Source organism: Ambystoma mexicanum, chromosome 2p (genome assembly GCF_040938575.1).
Source record: "Ambystoma mexicanum isolate Mex_15411 chromosome 2p, UKY_AmexF1_1, whole genome shotgun sequence".
Lineage (NCBI taxonomy): Eukaryota > Metazoa > Chordata > Amphibia > Caudata > Ambystomatidae > Ambystoma > Ambystoma mexicanum.
Window position 1 is genome coordinate 658,700,601 of NC_090923.1, and position 20,081 is coordinate 658,720,681.

The following is a 20,081-nucleotide window of genomic DNA, read 5'->3' on the forward strand; positions in this document are numbered from 1 at the left end:
AGCAGAATAGAAGTCTCAAATCTAGACGTATGACTCTGTCCAGCCAGGGACACCCTATTCCAATAAACAAAGGCCAAGAAATTACTCAACAAGTTATTTAGCCTCCGGGCTAACTCTGTGCTTTCAAATAAATGTTCAAGGTCTGGCCAACAAATACTCATAAACCTCCTATATAAATGTTTAGCCCTAATCTACTACAAAATACCAGATGTTACCCCGGGGAGTCCCTTTCAAGGATACTCCCAATTCTGGTCTTCTATCCAGTTTCTCTTCTGTACAACCTCTTCCTTCAGGCCTCTCACTAGTCTTTGACTCAATTCGGTTTGCTTTTTCACATTTTTCTAAGGCCTCTTGTCTATGTCAGCTAGAAATAATACTTTTCCCACCTCAATCTGGGTCAGGCAGCTGTTATTCAAGTCCTTCACCCTTTGCCGACCCCTCCTCTATGGCAATAATCAGCAACATGTACAACGCCCGGCCCAGTACAAGTCTTAGTTGAGTAGAATTTATTTTTTGATCTGGTAGAGTTTCTGCTCCATTTCTGCCAGCAGAAGAGCCACCTCAATCCAGGTAATCAAGCTAGCTGTCTCCATTGTTCCCCAGGGAGTGGCGAATGGCACGTCTTTTCTCTTCAAGCTTGTCCCTGAAGAGGGAAAATGGGATGATCCCTTTCCCCGATTCCCGTCCAGACCATGGCCAATGACGTCATGATCTAAGCACCCACCGCGGGATGAGTTCGACCCTCTCACTGCTGCCCCGGATGTCAAGATCCACCGTGACCACACTCTGCCCCCACACAAAGCATGTGGCAGGACAAGTGGAGCTGAGACCGACCATATGGACCAACTCGACTAAACCTCACCAACCAATCCCGCCATCGCTAGAGATTACATGACGACATAGCCACGGCAGACAAGAACACACATGCTGCCAAGCACCTGGATTAGACATACACCAACCAACACAAAGAACATACTCAGTGCTATGACGTAGAGGACCGTGCGCACTCACAGACATGCATCGTTGTTATTTTTCACATAGGCCAACTACCGCACCGCAGAAAACCAAGACGCCAGAAGAGCTTGTGTACATGCTTGCAGACGCATCATGCTACTAAAACTCTGAAGATGTCATCCTGTAGATGGACTAATGTATAAGGACCCAAGCCGCACCTCGCGACCCTGGCATTATGGACTGTATGCCGCCACCCATAAACTAGGCCATGGTAGGCCGCAAACCAGAGTCCCCAGGCCCGGAGTAGCTCAGACGGAGCTACAAGATGCTGATCATGCAGAACAAACCCAGACAGGAGCCCCACAGCCAAGGGCGCAAAAATGCAATCAACATGCAGCGCTCTCGGCGCAAAGGTTACACCTGCCACTGCTAAGCACTCCTCGAAGCAGAAATACAAATCAAATCCCCTTAATTCTGCCTCAGCCACAGTGTCGCAACACGTGACCAGGCCGACCTGAAACGATGCCAAGCTCCAAGGACTAGAGAAGCTCTGGGGTCTCACATCTGGGACCCAGACTGCAACAACGAAGTTACAAGTTGTACACCGGCGGCGATGGGAAAGGAGCACCCAACAGCCAGTAGCAAGACCTGTCCATCGTCCGCCACTGACACATAGTCACACATTGTTGCCAGCAACAGGTACATCGCGAGCTGGGAACGACGATTGTCCTAGGCTTGGGGGCTCGCGGATGAACCAATCAGAACACAAGGGGCTAATCACTGACGACACCATAATTCAACCAATCACTAACTTTGTTCATTTAACTATTTTCATGTAACCATTCTTAGGGACGACCCAAGCGTACCACCTGACCTCTTCTCTACCACTAATATTTCCTTCTATATTGGTCTATACTGACCCTACCACTCGGGGGAACCAATCCGAGGTAGCGTTAGGTTTGGGGGCAAGTTTTCCCATGAGACGCACATCATAGCGTCACCCCGTTAGAAAAAGGGCCTGCGAGCCCATCTCGACTGAGACGTACCTTGGGTACCTACGCTCCGAGAACCTGTCCCCGTCTGTTTTTTATGCAATAAGCAGCAGTAACTCTTTGCTCTTGTGTGTGCCTCTTACTCCTTTGGGACACGGGAGGAGTTGGGGCCTCCCCACCCCGGGAGGTCTGCGGACGGCCCTGCCGACCCCTGGAAAACTACCCCGACAAGTTGGAGGCACTGCTGGGATGGTGAGATAGATCACCGCGAGACCGTCTGCGTCAAGGTGGCCCGGCAACGCGGCCCCTCTCTGCCGTTGCCCCATTTTGAGGACTGTAGGACCACCGCAGAACTGCAGACGACCGGACAGCGCAATCCGGAGATTGGCCATCGGGAGATGACTTCAGAAATTTCCAGCCCGTGGTTGGCAAGTGTCCAGACGTGGTCCAGATGAGGGGAGGCGGCGAGCTGATTGGGAGGGGTGCCCGCAGCCGAACGACACCGGCAGGCGAGAGCCCGATGTGAGTATCGCACACGCAACCAGCAGCATAATGTTGTGTGGGTGGCAGAAGGAATTGTGAATAGGGTGCGGGTGGTTTTACAGTGTTGCAGAATTTGGTCAATCAGCGGTGATCGATAAGTGAAGTGTAGTAGGGAACAGAACGAAGGCCATCCCTTCTGGTGTTACCGAGCATACTGGGTGCGCCGTTGAGCTTCCACATGTTGGCTGGCGGGTCGCGCTGACTGGTCTAGATCGCAGACACATGCATGGGGGGGTGGCATTCCTACGAGTCGGCATTGTAGTTCGATGAATAGATGAGGATCCCTATTAATTGAGTGTTTTAGCTCGGTGAATAGATAGATGTATTCCCGCAGGAGGTAGCTAGATTGTCTGTCAGTGCGGAAGATAATTGGCTGGTTAAGCTCCCCTAGAGAGGGGGCATATCACACGCGAAGCGACGCAGCGGGTGCAGCACAATTATAATAACAAAAGTGATTAATGAATACTCCACTTCGGGTGCGGTGGGAAGACAGCTTTGGGGATTGTGGGGAATGATATTGTTAAAACTGACGCACATTGTATGTTGCAACTTTGTGTATCGATAATATGTTGTAGTAGCTGGTTACATCACCCATAGGGTCTGCATAGGACATCGCAGAGTTTTTTTTCCAGCGAACTCGGAGCATGCGTCTAAGGAGGGGTGAAGGGGGACAGGCGGCCGCGCACGGAGAACGCCGGCACGTCCTCGATCAAAGGGGTCACGCTGAGCAGCAGTGCGAGCAGTGGGAGGGGGAAAGAGACGGACATACGCTGTGCAGGCAGTGGGAGAGCAGAAAGGAGGAGGAGGTTAGAAGAGTAACGCATGGCGCCGATTAAGCAGCGGCACTAACAAGGCGGAGCGGCTCAAAAGCACGCTGCGCTGGGCATGAGGATGCGGGGGACCGCGCGTGCCATGGGTCAAAGGGGTCTCTAGCCCCAAAAGGAGGGGTATCGAAGTGGAAATAGCACAGTGAAGGGCAGGGGAATGGTTTTGAACAGCCCGAGAGTATTCTAACGTTAAAACTACCTTCCTTTACAGCGGAAAGTCAGAAGTACCCATTTAAGGGGCCAGGTAATGGTGGTACACAAATCTGCATATTTTAAAATGTCAGTGTTTTATGGAATAGGGTCCGGCTACGGGGCCCACACACTAACACCACCAATCCAGCACATCTGCGCAACACTACTAACGCACAGAGATAAAATAGTAAAGTATAGTATTGAATGGACACAAGGAACAGATGAAAGGATTAGGATATCGTGGCCGCCCAACGGCAGCTTTGACATGACAACTCAACATTCACTGCTAGCGTACCTACATAACACATACAAGGAAAAGAAGTTAGCAGGCCACCTAGAAGTTTTTGACCTCTGGAGAATGTTTCAGCGGTATACCCCGGAGATGAGCATGCAGGAAGTAAAGAAAGAGGAGGTGTACAAACGGGAAGGGTGTAACGCACCACAAGCTCCTCCCAGTGCTGAGGAGATCTAGGAAGAGGCAGAAGGATCATACCCCATTGCAGAAATAAAAAAGGAAAGTGAGGGAGAGACACCCACAATTAAAGAGGTGAAGAAAGAAACTGAAGGTTTGTATCCAATAAGGGAATTAAGAGAAGCAGCACGACCCCAGTTAACAGCCGCTGAGGGATACTCAAACCCTGCCTACAGCCCACCGCCATATGCACCAGAAGACCATTAACAAAAGGGTTTGGGTGCAGGGAGTATAGTAGACACTAAACAGATAGGTGTGCTCTGATGGCTTAAAGAAGAACCAAATAGACTTGGCGGGTATAGGAACAGACGAATGGATAGAGCACAGGTGTTATTGAAACTTTGGGGGACGGTGACAGGAAAAGAGGGGGAGGTGATGCAAAAGATAGATAAGGAGGAGGTAGGACACACTCAGAGAGAGAGTGAGGGGAGTTCTAGGGAAGAGGGAATCATGACGAAGGAAGAAGTGGCGGCACTGGAGGCAAAATTAGCAGAGTTGAGGGAAGCACGAAGCAAACTGATTAGACAGCTCCAGCAAAGGGAACTGGAGAGGAAGATGAAGTTGCGAGAAGAGAGGGAAGCGTGAACGGGCTTAAAACAGGAGGAGGAAGAGAAGAGGAAGAGGCAGGAGGACCGCATACGAGGGATTGAAGAAAGAGTAGCACATATGGAGCAACGGGAGATCAAGATGAAAGAAGAGGAGCGGGAACAGAACAACAAGGAAATGATGCTATGGAAGAAAAAGATTATATCGGAAAGAACACGTAAATACGATGAAGGGAGAATAATAGAGAGTATACTGGCATGAGAGGGCGGGACATGGAGTGACAAGGACAGAAACGCAAGGGTGCTAGGACAGGTAAGTGACGCCATAAGGGGAGACGCAAGGGTGTTAGGACAGGTAAGTGACGCGATAATGAACGAACTTTGCAGGGCAAGAGCCGAGTTAGGGAATGAAGATGATCAACAAAGCAATCAAGAGCCAAGAGGATGCAGCTAAGCAACCAGGAGTAAGACCAACGCATGCAGTAGTGAAGCAGTATCGACACTGCAGGTGGGGGGAGACACGGAGGGGACAGGTAAGTATGCAGACATAGATTTGGAGACAGTAACAGTGGGACGCACACGCCCACTCACAAAATTGACATTCTCAGGTGGCTTTTGTATTGATGAGGAGGAGGAGGGATCTTGTGGAGGACAGAGTAATAAGAGTGGAGACAGGCTAAGTAAATTGTACATCACGTGCACAGGCTGCGGGTAGTAATGGGAATGTAGGACACAAGAAGAAGAAGAAACAGCAGGGCGGGAGGGCAAAAAGATCACAGAGGGAAGGGGCACTACAAACAATGACGCCACCAGCCCAGCACACGCCATATGTCAACAGACTTAGAGACCTCCCGGGACGCAGAATGGAGGGATCGGCAACAGCACACAACAGAACCAAACACGGCTTGCACAACACCTTACTGAATTTATCGAAGAATTTTCCAATATGGAGGAGAGTGACAACACACACATCACACCACACCGACGCACGTCAGAGGAAATAACAGAATACATACGGATGCCATTATTAGAGCGAGGGAGGGGCAAGGCTACAATATATCCCATGGAAACATGCAGACAATTAAGCTCAGACTACCGTCATTGAGTGGAGGAGCGGGAAAATGGATATACGAAATGGAGAAGCTAACCGCAGTGCACACATTAGTGGTTGGAGATGTCAAAGGGTTATTGATTTCAATTTTGGGTGACGCCGCGGATGACATATGGAAGAGGGCGGGGTTCCCGTGGGTGACCATCAGCGACACATCGCATGACGGGGCACCATTTGCAAACTGCAGACACGCGCTACGGCAAGCGCTGAGGGTACAATATCCAGACACATCAGACATAGGGGCAATAACATCACGTAAAATGCGCAAGGACGAGGACCCTGTTAATTACATTCAGGAAATTCAGGAGAAGTGGCGCCTGGAAACGCGGGAGCCGTGGGACAAAGCATTAGCCATATTTTACCACATATTGATACAGGGGTTCCCAGAGCAAGTACAGAGGCAGTTGAAAAAAATGGTGGGAATGGAAGCAAAAGCATGGCCAGAATTACAGCTAACGATAGTACACCACTGTAGGTTGTGGCAGAAAAGATGAAACAGAAAGAGGAAGATAGGAAGGCAGATGAGGCAAAGCTGGTTCAGAAGAAACTGTCAAAATATGCCAATGGAAGGTGCACTTATAACAAGCACTGCCCCTCCGACACCAACAACTGCACAGCAACCACAACCACTAGCAGCACTGTCATAGCAAGTACCAATTACGACACAGCAACTCCACCACCACCTCCATACATAGCGCAACACATATACGCACCAACAAAGGGGGGAGGATACACGCAGATGGGTAACTGCTACACAAACAACTATAGAGGTAGGGGAGGGTTAACAAGAGGAAGGGGGTTTCGTCCAGCACCACATCAGCCAGGGGGAGGGTTTCGAGGGTATTACCAATATGGACAACAGGGGTATTTGGACAGCACAGGAGGATATGCATGGCAAGCTAGGGAGCCAGCCACGTGCTGGACTTGTGGATTGGTAGGACAAGTGTCACACACATGCAGGGCAAGGCCGACACAAGCAGGGTGGGGAGAGCAAGGGCCACAGGGTTGCAATGGGGGACCAAACAACTATTAACAACCACAACTACAACAGACGGGAGAAACACACATGGAACAGCAAGGAGGACTGACACAACAACTGCCACAACCATAGCAGCAAACATACGTCACAACCACCGCACAGCAAATACCGCACCCACCAGCCCAACACCAAGCACAACAACAAATGACGGCAGGACAACAACACATCCAAACGGTACAGCAGCTCACACAAGTACACGTCAACACACAACAACTAATGGGCATATCGATACCACAAACGGGGAAGGTAACCATACTGGGTAACAATCCCTACACAGGGAACAGACAATCATTATACCCCCAATAGGACAGCCCACGGATGTCCTTGTTGTGTCCCATCCTGTCGGTAACACCTAACCCTGCGGTGGAACCACGCATAAAGGTGGTGATAGGTGACAAAACATTTTCTTTCCTAGTAGACACAGGGGCCACTAGAACCTGTATTAGGGAAGGGAAGTTCAACTTGTCAGGCCATGCCATGCACACTCAAGGATTTTCTGGGGCTCGAGGGCTGGTTCTTTTTAATGATAACATTTCCTTATCTGTTGGAGATCACGACCTATCTCTGCCACTACTATATTCAAAACAATCACCAGTAAATATACTAGGGAGAGACATCATGAGCAGGTTGAATAGGACTATATCTTTCACTGACAAAGGGATAGTATGCTCAACACCAGGCATACACATACTCACCGCACGACACATACTTCAGGCTTACTGTGGCAAAACAGTGGCAAGTGCAGAACCAGTGGACGGGGAGATCTTCCAATACAGAACAGACATGGCAATAGCATGGCTACCGGGGATTGAGGGTAAAGTGTGGAGGAGGCCGGCAGCATACCTTTTTAGACCAGAGACGCCCACTAATGAGGAAGAAGGAGCAATAATATAAGTGGACATTGAGAGTATTGTGGCTACTTAAGATTACATTGCAGTTCACGCCCAGGATGGGCAAGGGAAAGCATGGAGGGCATTGATCGCATTGGCTGAAGGATGCAGGCTGACGTAGGTTTCAGACGAGGAACTGTTCTCAGACGAAGTAGGAGATGGAGAGATGGTGTTACAGATGAACGTCTACGTTTGATTGAGAGTGACATACAAGGGGGTGGCCCAGAAAATGGCAATGGCACTAGAAGCGCCATCCCAACACAATCAGACTTGTACGAGGAAGACTTAGCAGCTGTACCCGCCTCACTATGGACTACTAGTCCCTATGATGTGGGATGCATAAAAAGTATTGGAGGGGTCAATATAAAGCTAAAAAAGGGAGCAATGCTGCCCAGAGTGAAGCAGTACCCACTACCCAAAGAAGCTGATGAAGGGATTCATGAGACAATAAGTGCCTTAGTGGAAAGAGGAATATTGGTACCATCAGAATCCCCATGCAACACTGCGGTATACCCCGTGCGCAAGCCTAAGGGAGGGTCCTGGCGTTTCATACAAGACTTCAGACCACTCAACCACATTGTGGAGGCAGAGTACCCAATAGCAGCTAGCATAGCCAGAATATTGTGCGGCATACGAGCAGAGGCATCACGGTTCACCGTGATCGACCTCAAAAATGTGTTCTCAATACCACTGCACCCTGACTCGCAAAATTTGACAAGTTTCACATACCGCAACACAAAATGGAAACACACTAGACTACCCCAAGGATACTGTGAGTCGCTATCCATCTTTAACAGAGTCATACAGATGGACCTAGGGAACATCGACATGGAGAGCACGGTGCTGCAGTATGTGGATGAGATCATCAGCAGCAGCACCACTGAGGAAAAGTGCATGAGGGACTCTGTAAAGATGCTCACAGTGCTGGCTGAGAAAGGGTACAAGGTTGACAAAGAAAAACTGCAGTACTGTCAGGAGCAAGTACTATACATAGGGCAGATCATCTCACAGAAAGGAAGGAACATTGCACCACAAAGGGCGCAAGCAATAAAGAACACACCACAGCCACAAACGATAAGGGAATTACAACAATTTCTTGGCCCATGCAACTATTGCAGAGCATGGGTTTTTGACTACAGCACATACATAGGGCCCCTATTAGAGGCTCTCAAGGAGGCACAGAGGGTGGCGAGAAAGTTTGGGTGGACAAGAGAAATGACTGATGCATTCAATGAACTTAAAGAGGCCATTTCAACGGCACCAGTTTTAGGTACCCCTAACTATGATAATGAGTTCTACATATTCTCACATTGCGATGGTGCAGTAATGAAAGCAGTGCTAACGCAAAAAACTAGCATGGGACACAAACCAATAGCATTTTACAGCACACACTTGGACCCAGTGATGATGGGGCACTTCCCGTGCGAACAACACTTGGCTGCAGCAGCTTTTGCAGTAGAGAAATCATCTTCCATTACTATGGGTTGCTCCACTACACTATACGTAGAACACGCCCTCTTTGCAATATTAAACAAGCCAAAATCCACACCGACTACCCAGAGAGCAGCAGGGTATGAAATCATTTCATCTAGACCCGAGTTGAAAATAGTAAGGTGCAGTAATGTCAATCCAACACAGTTTATAGCGGAGGAAGTGGCTGAAGGAGACTATGCACACGACTGTACACATGCAATTGAATTTTTCTCATCCAACAGAAAGGTAGAAGAAAATGCCTTAGAGGGGGGTGAGGTACTATACACTGATGGGTCATCAACAATTGACCGAAATTATGGTAGAAGGAGGACAGGAGCAGCTGTAGTACGATTGAGGGAGGATTGGACATATGTTCCGGTGAGATGTGTTGAACTACCCCAACAATACTCAGCACAAGCTGCAGAATTGGTAGCTCTAATATTAGCTTTAGAAGAAAGCAATGGACAGAGAGTTACAATATATTCTGATATTGCATATGTCACTTCAACGGTACACTCAGGATTAATAAAATGGCCCATGAGAGGGTTTAGGAGAGCAGATGGGTCACGCTCTCCTCCTGGGTGAACTACTAACAGAAGTAATAACATACCCAGCTGCGGTGGCACTGATGAAGAGTCAGGCACACACGAATGGGGAAGATCCAATATCAAGAGGTAATGAAACAGCACACACACATGCAAAATATGCTGCATACTTTGGTGAGACATGGGACCTCCAAGGAAAACAAAAAGATAAGCGGAGGGTAAGACAGATGATAATGAAGGATGGGTACACACACATTCCAGAGACACAGATTATTTTATTTTATTGATTTTATTTTGAATTTGTATAGCGCACTACAACCCTTGGGCAACGAGGCGCTGTAAGAAGACTGAAAGTAGGCTTGCTTCAGGGTTACAGGTAAGCGGCCCCAGTTAGATACAATTGCTTAGTTACAGTACAGTACATGGTATGAAAGCGACCGAGGACATGGAGCACAAAACAGGTTTAGAATGGGAGGCTGCCATACAAAGAGGCTGGTTTTTAGTCTCTTACGGAAGGCTGTATGAGATTCGATCACTCTGATTTGGGCTGGGAGGGTGTTCCAGTGAGTCGCTGCCATGGTTGGGAAGCTGGACCCGCCAGCTCGGACTCGGCGTGTGGAAGGGACAATGATGCGATTGGCGTAAGCAGACCTGGACTGTCTAGAAGAAGTTTGTCAGATGATCCTTTGGGCTAGAAAGGGGGGGAGCTAATCCATGCAGACATTTATGTGTGAGTGCCAGTGTTTTAAAGACAATCCGTTCTTTGATCGGAAACCAGTGCACTCGTCTTCTGACACCAGGGATATGTTCCCTGCGTGCAATTCCAGTTGTGGCCCTTAGAGCGTTATTTTGAGCCAGCTGAAGTTTAGCCAGGTTTTTTTGGTATGGTCCAACAAAAAGGGCATTGCAGTAGTCAAGCCTAGAGCCAATGATGGCCCTAGCAATAGTGAGGCAGTTTTCTTGTGATAGGAATGGCCTGACTGCGCTGATTAGTTTTGAGTGATAGGCTGCTGATGACGCAATGGCATTGACCTGCCTCTCCATGGTCAGGCTGGGTTCAAGGTATACGCCCAGAGTTTTGATTACATGTGACACAGTAATGGGTATGTTGTCTACAGTGAATGAGCAGTACTGCTTGTCCAATTTGCCCAGCGCTGTTGTGGATCCAATTAGCAAGAGTTCTGTTTTTTCACTGTTGAGACAAAGCCAGTTTTCAGCCATTCATGATTGAATTGTGGAGTAGATGAGGTTGAGGGTGTTCATATCCGAGGGATAGTCACCAGTCAGAGGTATGAGCACCTGGGTTTCATCTGCATAATTGGTATACGAGATGCCCATGGCATCGAGGATTTCAAAGAGGGGCCTGGTGAAGAGGTTGTAGAGAGTAGGGGCTATGCAGGATCCTTGAGGGACACCACATTTGATTGGACTGGGAGTAGCGCTCGAGGAATCCGAGAACACCTTCATGACTCTACCTTTGAGAAAAGATGATATCCATTGACAGGCCTTTGGGGAGAAATTGGCTGTGGAGGATAGGTGATGACAAAGTGTTTTATGGTCAACCAGGTCGAAGGCCGCTGAGAGGTCTAGAAGAAGGAGGAGAGCCGGCTTGCCTAGGTCTCTCAGGTCATCCATTTGGTTTTTAAGATCAAGTAGTGCTGATTCAGTGCCATGCCGTGGATGGAATCCGGACTGCCGTAGTCCCAAAAGTTGGTGGTCTTTCAAGTATTTCTGCACTTGCAGGTAAGCTGCTTTGTCCAGTATCTTTAGCAGGAAGGGGACGGTGGTGATGGGTCTGTAATTCCCAGGGACCAGGGGGTGAAGAGATTTTTTTTTTTTTTTTTTAAAGGAGTGGCCGGATCCAAGCCTCCTTCAGTGACGTTGGGACTTGGGCGGAGCGGAAGGATGAATAAATGAATGCGGTGATGAAAGGGGCGAGGACAGGAGCGCAATCCTTAATAATATGCGCCAGGCAGGCATCTCCTTTGCAATTGGAAGGTTTGATGGACTTAGTAAGGGCAATGACTTCCGATTCGCTCATGCCTAAGAATTCAAATGTTGGTATCTCCTTACATTCAGGTGCTGTGCACGGTCGACTGGCACCAGAGTCTAGAAGAGTGGATATGGCTTTTTAATGAGCTAGAATTTTGGATTGTAAGGTGTCCAGTTTGTCTAGCATGGCATTTTGAATAGTGTTACACCATAACTCGTCCTTTATGAGGGTTGATGGGGGGGATAGTGGGCGTCTCTAGTTCCCTGAAAATGGCAAAGATTTCCTTTGTCCCAGACTGAGCGTTGTTGATCCAAGTATTGAAGGAAGCAGCTTTGGCCTGTGAGATGGCTGCTTTATAGTCTCTAGTGATGGCCTGGATTGCTGCTTTGTTTTTTCCAGTAGGGTTTTTTTTTTTTCTTCCAAGCAGCAAGAGCAGCCCTTTTATTAGAGCACATAAGCATTAGTTCCTGAGTGAACCATGCATTGGAGTGCTTGGTTTGCTTAGCCTTTTTGAGGGTAAGAGGTGCTATGGTGTCAACTGCAAGAGTGATGACTTATTTAAAGGAGTTAGCCAGGAGGGTAGGGTCATTTGGAAATGGTGGCTGGAGTGCAGGTGCTAGGAGGTGCGGTAGCAGATTCTCTTTGGTGAGCTTCTGGAGAGAGCAGCTGGCAGTGTGATGTTAGATTTGGTGGTGACAGAGGTGGTGGTGATGTCTAGTTTGATGTAGAAGTGGTCGGACCAAGAGATGGCGGATATGTCCTGGATGTGAATGGGGCAGTTGTGATGGGCTACCCAGTCCATGGTGCGGCCTTTCTCGTGTGTAGGCATATTGATGGCTTGGGTAAATCCTAGTGTGGTTAGCGATTTTTGTAGCGCATATGCGGGTGCATCATTTGTGTCATTCAGGCCGAGATTGAGGTCACCCAATACCACAACTTTGGAGCTTTTTTTTAGGCTGTCTGATACCATGTGTAAGAGAGCATCTTGGAAGTCAGAGGAGGGGCCTGGAGGGCGATAGACTAGATGGAAGGCAATAGTGGACGTGGGCGATGCCTGTAGCTTGATGAGGATATAGTCCGAGTTCTGGCCGAGGTTACCTTGAATTGCCCTGATGTTGAGAGTATCTCTGGCAATAGCGGCAACACCTACACCCCTTTCACCAGGTCGATCTTGTCTAAAGATAGTGTATCCATTAGGGATGGCTAAGGAGAGGGCAGGGCTGGAGGCGTCGTGTAACCATGTCTCACACAGAAAGAGGATGTCAAGATGGTCATTGGTGATCAAGTCGTGCACATCAACCGGGCGGTAAACAAGTGCACATTTAAAGGAAAGTGTTGTGCTACTGACAGCAGGCATGGCATCAAGAAATGGGGAGCTGGTGTGATTAGTGACAACCTGTTCATGCGGTGAGGTGGATTTGGGGGCATTGGGCAACACAGCAGGATTAGCATCAAGAGTGGGCAGCACAGCAGCATTAGCATCAGGGGTGGGCAACACAGCAGCATTAGCATCAGGGGTGGGCAACACAGCAGCATTAGCATCATGAGTGGGCAGCACAGTATCATTGTCAACATGAGCATTAGTAGGGGTGGTAGTAATATTTTTGGTGAGTGGGGCAGTAAGCGAGGGTCACTAGTGTTGTTAATTATACACGGGGCAACATGAAGGATGAATGAGTTGGGCAATGAGGTATTAGGCGAAGTAGCATCAAGAACAATACTCGCAGTGGGCACAAATGCATCATCATCCGTGGCAAAAAGTCTCGTAGGGGGTGGCGATAGTATATATAACAAACCTGGATTGTCTGTATGCAAGGAATCTGTTTGGCTGTATCCTTTGTCTGTTGACGCTTCCTGGGGCAGGTTTTAGCTACCGGCTATGGCTCTTCAAACTGTTCAGTGTCTTTGAAGACAGCGCGTTGGGCCGTGACTTTCTGGTTGCGGGTAGAGGAAGCGTGGTTGTGTAGTTCAGTGACGGGGAGCATCTGTGAAACAGCGTGCATTATCTGACTAACAGCGGCCGAGCGGTTAGTCGCGGGTGGCTTGAGAAGATTGTGGGCATTGCAGGCAGAGTGGCATTTAGTGCGGGTGGCATGCAGGTGAAGCATGCACTTGCCCCTGGACGGATGACCCATGAACCTCACCCAGAGGCGGACACTCCGTGCAACGGATGTCGGAGGAGCAGTGCGGCGGCCTTTGGATGCGAAGCGGGTGCGAAGGCGCTCGTTCCTGTTGGTAGGGGTGTAGCATGAGTGTGAGGTTAGAGGGGAGGGGCTGGAGGATTGCTTACCTGCGCTTGCGTGGCAGACTATAGCGCATGGCAGCTCTGAGCAGCGGAGAGCTGCAGAGAGGGGAGTCAGCCTTTCCTCTTGGCCTCCCCTCGGCGGCTTTGCCTTGCGGCGCACCTCCCCTCCATTTAAAGCAGGAGGGGAAGTGCCGCAGGGTGTGGGGCCCAATCAGGACCGGCAGCAGAAGTTGTCGTCGTGTAGGTATCCATGGATGCCACGGCGGCAGCCATTTTACGGCCTGCACACTCCTCGTGGGCCGCAATGGGAACAAAGGGGAATTCTTCAATCAGCTGTTTGGCAGCTGGAAGGGCGGTGATCTGGAGCTCCCCTCGCAGCGGAGCTGCAGAGGGGAGTTGGCCTTTCCTCTTGGTCTTCCCTCGGCAGCTTCATGGTACTGCAGACGGCAGCTCCAATGGCAGAAAAGGAACTGTGGGTTAAAAGAGAATGCACTATGTCCCCCGCAGTTGCGTTATGGAGACAGAATAACACAGGGAAAGTTGTGATGCCCCTGGTCCTACTAAAAACAGCCCTAGCCCAACTACACCACCCCACTCATACAGGAAAGGAAGTAATTGCAGCACGAATAAAAGAATCATGGTTCTGTCCCGAGCTAAACTCACACATTGCAAACTTCATTAGCAATTGCCTCACTTGCCAACAATTTACGTCCGGTTACACGATGCAAGTGATCAAAAGGTACAATACCCGGCCTGATAGACCCTTCCTACACCTGCACATTGACTATGTGGATATGATCAACGTATGTCAAGGATACAGATATATGATTTTAGTAGTATGTCCTTTCTCGAGGTGGACTGAGGCTGGCCCGTGCTCCCAAGCAGATGCATTTAGGGCAGCAACATTTTTAGTAAGGGATGTTTTCCCGAGGTGGGGGGTTTGCACAGTATTGAGATCAGACAACGGACCCCACTTCGCCAATGAACTAGTTCAGCACATAACTGCCTTGCTTGGCATTAAACATAAATTTGCCTGTGCGTACCACCCACAAGCCAATGGCGTCTGAACGCCTCAATGGCCTCCTGAAAGAAGCAATAGCAAAGATCCATCAAACAGATCAAAAAAGAGTTGGCTCTACTGCCATCCTCTGGCTTTGTTTGAATTGAGAAATAAACCCGGTTCGGACCACCACCTCACACCACACAAGTTGGTTTCCGGACGCCAAATGCACCTGCCCCTCAGCCCCTCAACAAGAGCAATGTGCGATTGTGAAACAACTAGTACTGTCTTTGGTGAAGAAATGTACGAGTATGTCTCTTCTCTGGTTACTAGTGCCACTTTTATCTCTCAACAGATTCAACGGACGCAGGGCGGGTCAGAGAACAACCACCAAACAACGACGAGCAGGAGCTGACTGGACAGTGGGCAGTGAAAGAAGGAGACACGGTACCCCGAAGAAACTATCAGAGACAGTGGAACGCCCCTAGATTTACGGGACCTCACACTGTCCAACAATTGGCCCCTAGGGCTGTTAAATTGTCCGACAAAGACTTTTGGACACACATTCACGAAATCAAGCCCTACAAAGCACAGACCTGGCCCCATCCCTACAGTGACAGGGCCAACAAGTTCGGCAACGACAAATGACAACGAGGACACAGCACAAACGCCAGCTACCACAATGGACACAAACGGACAACCACCCATAGCCCACCCCATGGTCACGAGGTCATAGACTAAAAACGTCCCCACGCCAGAACCATAAAATATTTTTCATTAAGATGCTGATATTGGAACTAGAAAATTAAGTGTAACTTAAGGGCATCTACCAGCAGTAAAAGAAGAACTGTGACGAGGACATGTAATATACACAACACTGTGTAAACACGTGCATGCTCTCTTCTCCCTTTTGTCTCGCACATGCAGGTATCACGCATTGTAATTGTTGTATGCAAATATTTGATAAAGAACATACACCACTGCCATGGGGCAAATGCTACCCACGACGAAATCCCAGATGCAGTGTCACACCAATTCGTATACGCAATTAAAAGGCGAAAGTACTTAAGGCCCAGGAGAATATGTATTTATTATAACGCATTTCTCATGCTAATATTATGTTCGTTTCAACACCTCCATGCAGCATTACCTGCCTTGAGAGATAGGACGGTAAAGACGGTAAAGAAAGCGTGGGAGGAGCTTTTTGCCTGGGCATTGAACGACCACTTGATACGCAGGGCTTGAATAACAAATACGAAAATAACGCAACATTTTTTAGAGATTTTCAGGGGGGCACCTATATCATCTAAAGTAAAGTAGCTGCAGGACGGCAGCACAGGTAAGATAAAAATGGCAGTGGTTATAGTAACAAAAATGTTGGGGATATTTTTTGACCACTGGTCACTGGTATCATAACTGCCGCTGTCTGGCAGGCCTACTATGCTTTATGAGTGACTGCAACTTCTAGTACTAATATTTCCCCTACCCCAGCTGCAAGGAGCACTGTGTCAGGTGGTACGAGTAGCACGGGGCCAAACGTAAAAAGAGGTAGGCGTATTGTTTCTATCGATGTACATGGGGTGGACACCTATCTTACAGAATCCGCACACGACTCTAACAACATGTGGTACAAACACATGTTCAAAATTGGTAAAGAAACGACAAAGGACAACTGCTATGTGTGCTCATTGATCCCATATGCGATGAGTGCCTCCAGAACCTTTGTCGCTACTGAAGTGCCAGTAACGACAGCAGAATGCCTCTTACATTTAGCATTATTTCAAACATGAGGACGATTTCAAGGGAAAACGGCAACACTAAGATAGAAATCAAGGTCAATATACCACTACAAAGACAACTTCACCAAGACACTACCGATGTATGACTACTATTGGCAACTGACTGAAGGGCTACAATACATAGATAACTGACGGACCCGACAATGGGGAAACAAAAGAGGTAACACTGAACTACCTGCCATGTAAATGGAACGCAAGAGAAGTTGGAGGTGAACCAGGATGGTAGGAAAGACCACTAATACTGGTGTATGGCAAGGTATACACAAGGAACGGATGGGCAGATGGAGTTGTAGGAAGCAAGATATTGACATTAGCAAAATCTTCAGTAATGACAGTACAAGAGGAAAACGACAAATGCTACAAGGAGTGGACAAAGAGTGTGATGCTACTAACATGGTTGGACAAAGAGGAGGAGCCCATAACGATAATACCTATTGCACCACCTACACTTTGTTATCAGCACGATGGTGAAGTTGATGTAGGAGTAAACAATGGGGTGTAAAAGAACAATAAAGATTCCTGAGGGGGGAGCAGGAACAGCACTACTGATGGACCATTATTGGGCCTGCGGAACAAAAGCTTATAACAATTTACCACAGTCATGGAATGGGGTGTGTACTATGGTACACATCAATGTACCGTCCTTGGAAGTGCCACAAAAACACATCAACCTGGAAAATTTCCCTAAGATGGACGAAGGAAACAAAAGGTCCCTGGAAGAAGCATGGAGCACCTCAAGGAGTGACGCTACTAAAGACAACAAACTATCCAGAGTGAAAAGACAAGGAGAACCACTCACCGGAAATTACCTCTGGGGAAGGTCAGAAACAGCATTCAGTGAGTCCACCAGCGCACAGACTATTCAGCAGAGCAGCAATGTTCTTTTCCTCCGTGATACATCTAGGAGTGCAGGCGTATGCGAATGCAAAATGGCTACAGATAACATGATGGGAGCTAATGATGATGATTAACTCCAAAGTTAACGGATTCAAAGCAATAAAATAGGAACTGAGAGCAGTAAGGATGGTGGCTCTACAGAATAGGTATGTGCTAGACCTTCTAACAGCAATGGAAGGAGGTGTTTGGGCAAAAATTGGAAGTTCCTGCTGCACGTTCATTCCTGCAAACGACGAGGACAACGGCACTTTACCTGTAGCAGTATCACAGCTGGCCAAGATGCATGCTAAGCTGGAAGAAGAAGCTAAGGGGTGAAGAAGGACAGTAGTTGGTTTTCATACCTCTGGTCTTGGATGCCGTCATGGTTATCGGACGGCCTCAAGGTCGTGGCAGGATGCATGATCCTGGGAATGGCTTCGCTGATGGGGATAAAATTATGGATGGCAAGATCGAAGCGGACGCCACATCACTGCACATCCGCCGAAACGTGCCAATTTGGGAACACCTGCATCCAGTAGCTCCCGTTTGAACCAGATTCTGTTTATTCAGTCTCTGTCACGTTGGCTTTTCAAAGATATCTCATAAGGACCCTGGAACATTCATTGTTATAACCAAAAAGCAATACTGAAAGGAAATCAGGAAACTGACTAGGAAACTTTCCACTCATTATGACACCCATACATAATTGGTCAATGATATAGTCGTTTTCGCCTCTATTCCATGACCTTGGGATTCATTCACAAAGGATTCATATGTGTCCAAGTATATTGAAAATACAGCATTTTTTTGTTCACTTTTGTTATAGATAATGCACCTTTCTTTGTCCCCTTTTTTTGCCAAATCGTTGGTATCAGTCATTGTTAATTATTCTCTGTTTATGTATGTTACACTTTTCAACATCATTTCTTAAGTTTTTATAAATGAAGCATCGGTTTGTATGTTTAGCAAATAAATCTTTGTTTGCTACCAATTGTATTTGTTACTCAGTGAGCGGTTAACACACCCTTGACTTTAGGTTGGGATTCGCTACTCAGCTGACCAACCCTCACATTACTTCACGGACAGGCCCATAACCCTGTATCTGTATAGCATAATTGCCTCGAGCTTTGTCCACTAGGAAGGGTACATCTCTTTATTCACACAAGATCGAAGCGTACTGCCAGGAAATGATAGGCATGCACGTGCTAATGCCCGCTGAACACGACAAACACGCAGATATCATCATCAAAGAGCGCTAACGGCGGCACCAACAGATAGTGGAAGCAGACCTGTACCCGCCATCCATAAAAGTTGAGAATCCACGAAACCCGAAGAGCTATGTTGGAAAATGGGTTTATTGCAAGCCCGGTGGTGGATGTGTATATATGTACTGGTCAATTGAAGATCCCGTGGACCGATACGGACACCTGGCAGGAATAACGTAGGTATGGCGAGTAAGAGGAGATAAAAGAGTGGATAATTTTGTGGTCGATAAGTCGACCAGAGGGGGGACTGAAGAGGGAAAATGGGACGATCCCCAATTCCCATCCAGACCATGGCCAATGACATCACGACCTAAGCACCCACCGTGGGATGAGTTTGACCCTCTCACTGCTGCCCCAGATGTCAAGATCCACCATGGCCACACCCTTACCCCACACAAAGCACATGGCGGGACACCAAGTGGAGCTGACACCGACCATATGGACCAACTCGACTAAACGTCACCAACCAATACCGCCATCGCTAGAGATGACATGACGACATAGCCACGGCGTACAAGAACACACGTGCTGTCAAGCACCTGGATCAGACATACACCAACCCACATGAAGAACATACTCAGTGCTATGACGTAGAGGACTGGGCACTCTCACAGACATGCATCGTTGTTATTTTTCACATATGCCAACTACCGAACCACAAGATGCCAGAAGAGCTTGTGTATATGCTTGCAGACGCTTCATGCTACTAAAACCCTGAAGATGTCACCCTGTAGATGGAATAATGTATAAGGACCCAAGTTGCACCTTGCGACCCTCGGGTTATGGACTATATGCCGCCACCCATAAACTAGGCCAAGGTAGACTGCAAACCAGAGTCCCCAGGCCCGGAGCAGCTCGGACAGAGCTACAAGATGCTGATCATGCAGAACAAACCCACAGCCAAGGGCGCAAAGTTGCAATCAACATGCCGCACTCTCAGCGCCAAGGTTACACCTGCCACTGCTAAGCACTCCTCGGAGCAGAAATACAAATCAAATCCCCGTAATTCTGTCTCAGCCATGGTCTCTGAACACGTGACCAGGCTGACCTGATACGATGCCAAGCTCCAAGGACTAGAAAAGCTCTGGGGTCTCACGTCTGGGACCCCGGCTGCAACAAAGAAGTTACAAGTTGTATACCGGCAGCGATGGGAAAGGATCACCCAACAGCCAGTAGCAAGTCCTGTCCATTGTCCACCACTGACACATAATCACACATTGTTGCCATCACCGGGTACATCGCAAGCTGGGAACGGCGATGGTCCCAAACTTGGGGGCTCGCGGATGAACCAATCAGAACACAAGGGGCTAATCACTGACA

The 20,081-nt window shown here is 48.3% G+C and overlaps 1 protein-coding gene across 2 annotated transcripts in view; it reads right to left on the reverse strand.

Annotated features, from left to right (window-relative positions):
- Positions 1-20,081, reverse strand: part of SIRT2 (sirtuin 2) — a 402,273-nt gene that overhangs the window by 201,690 nt on the left and 180,502 nt on the right. The window lies entirely within an intron of this gene.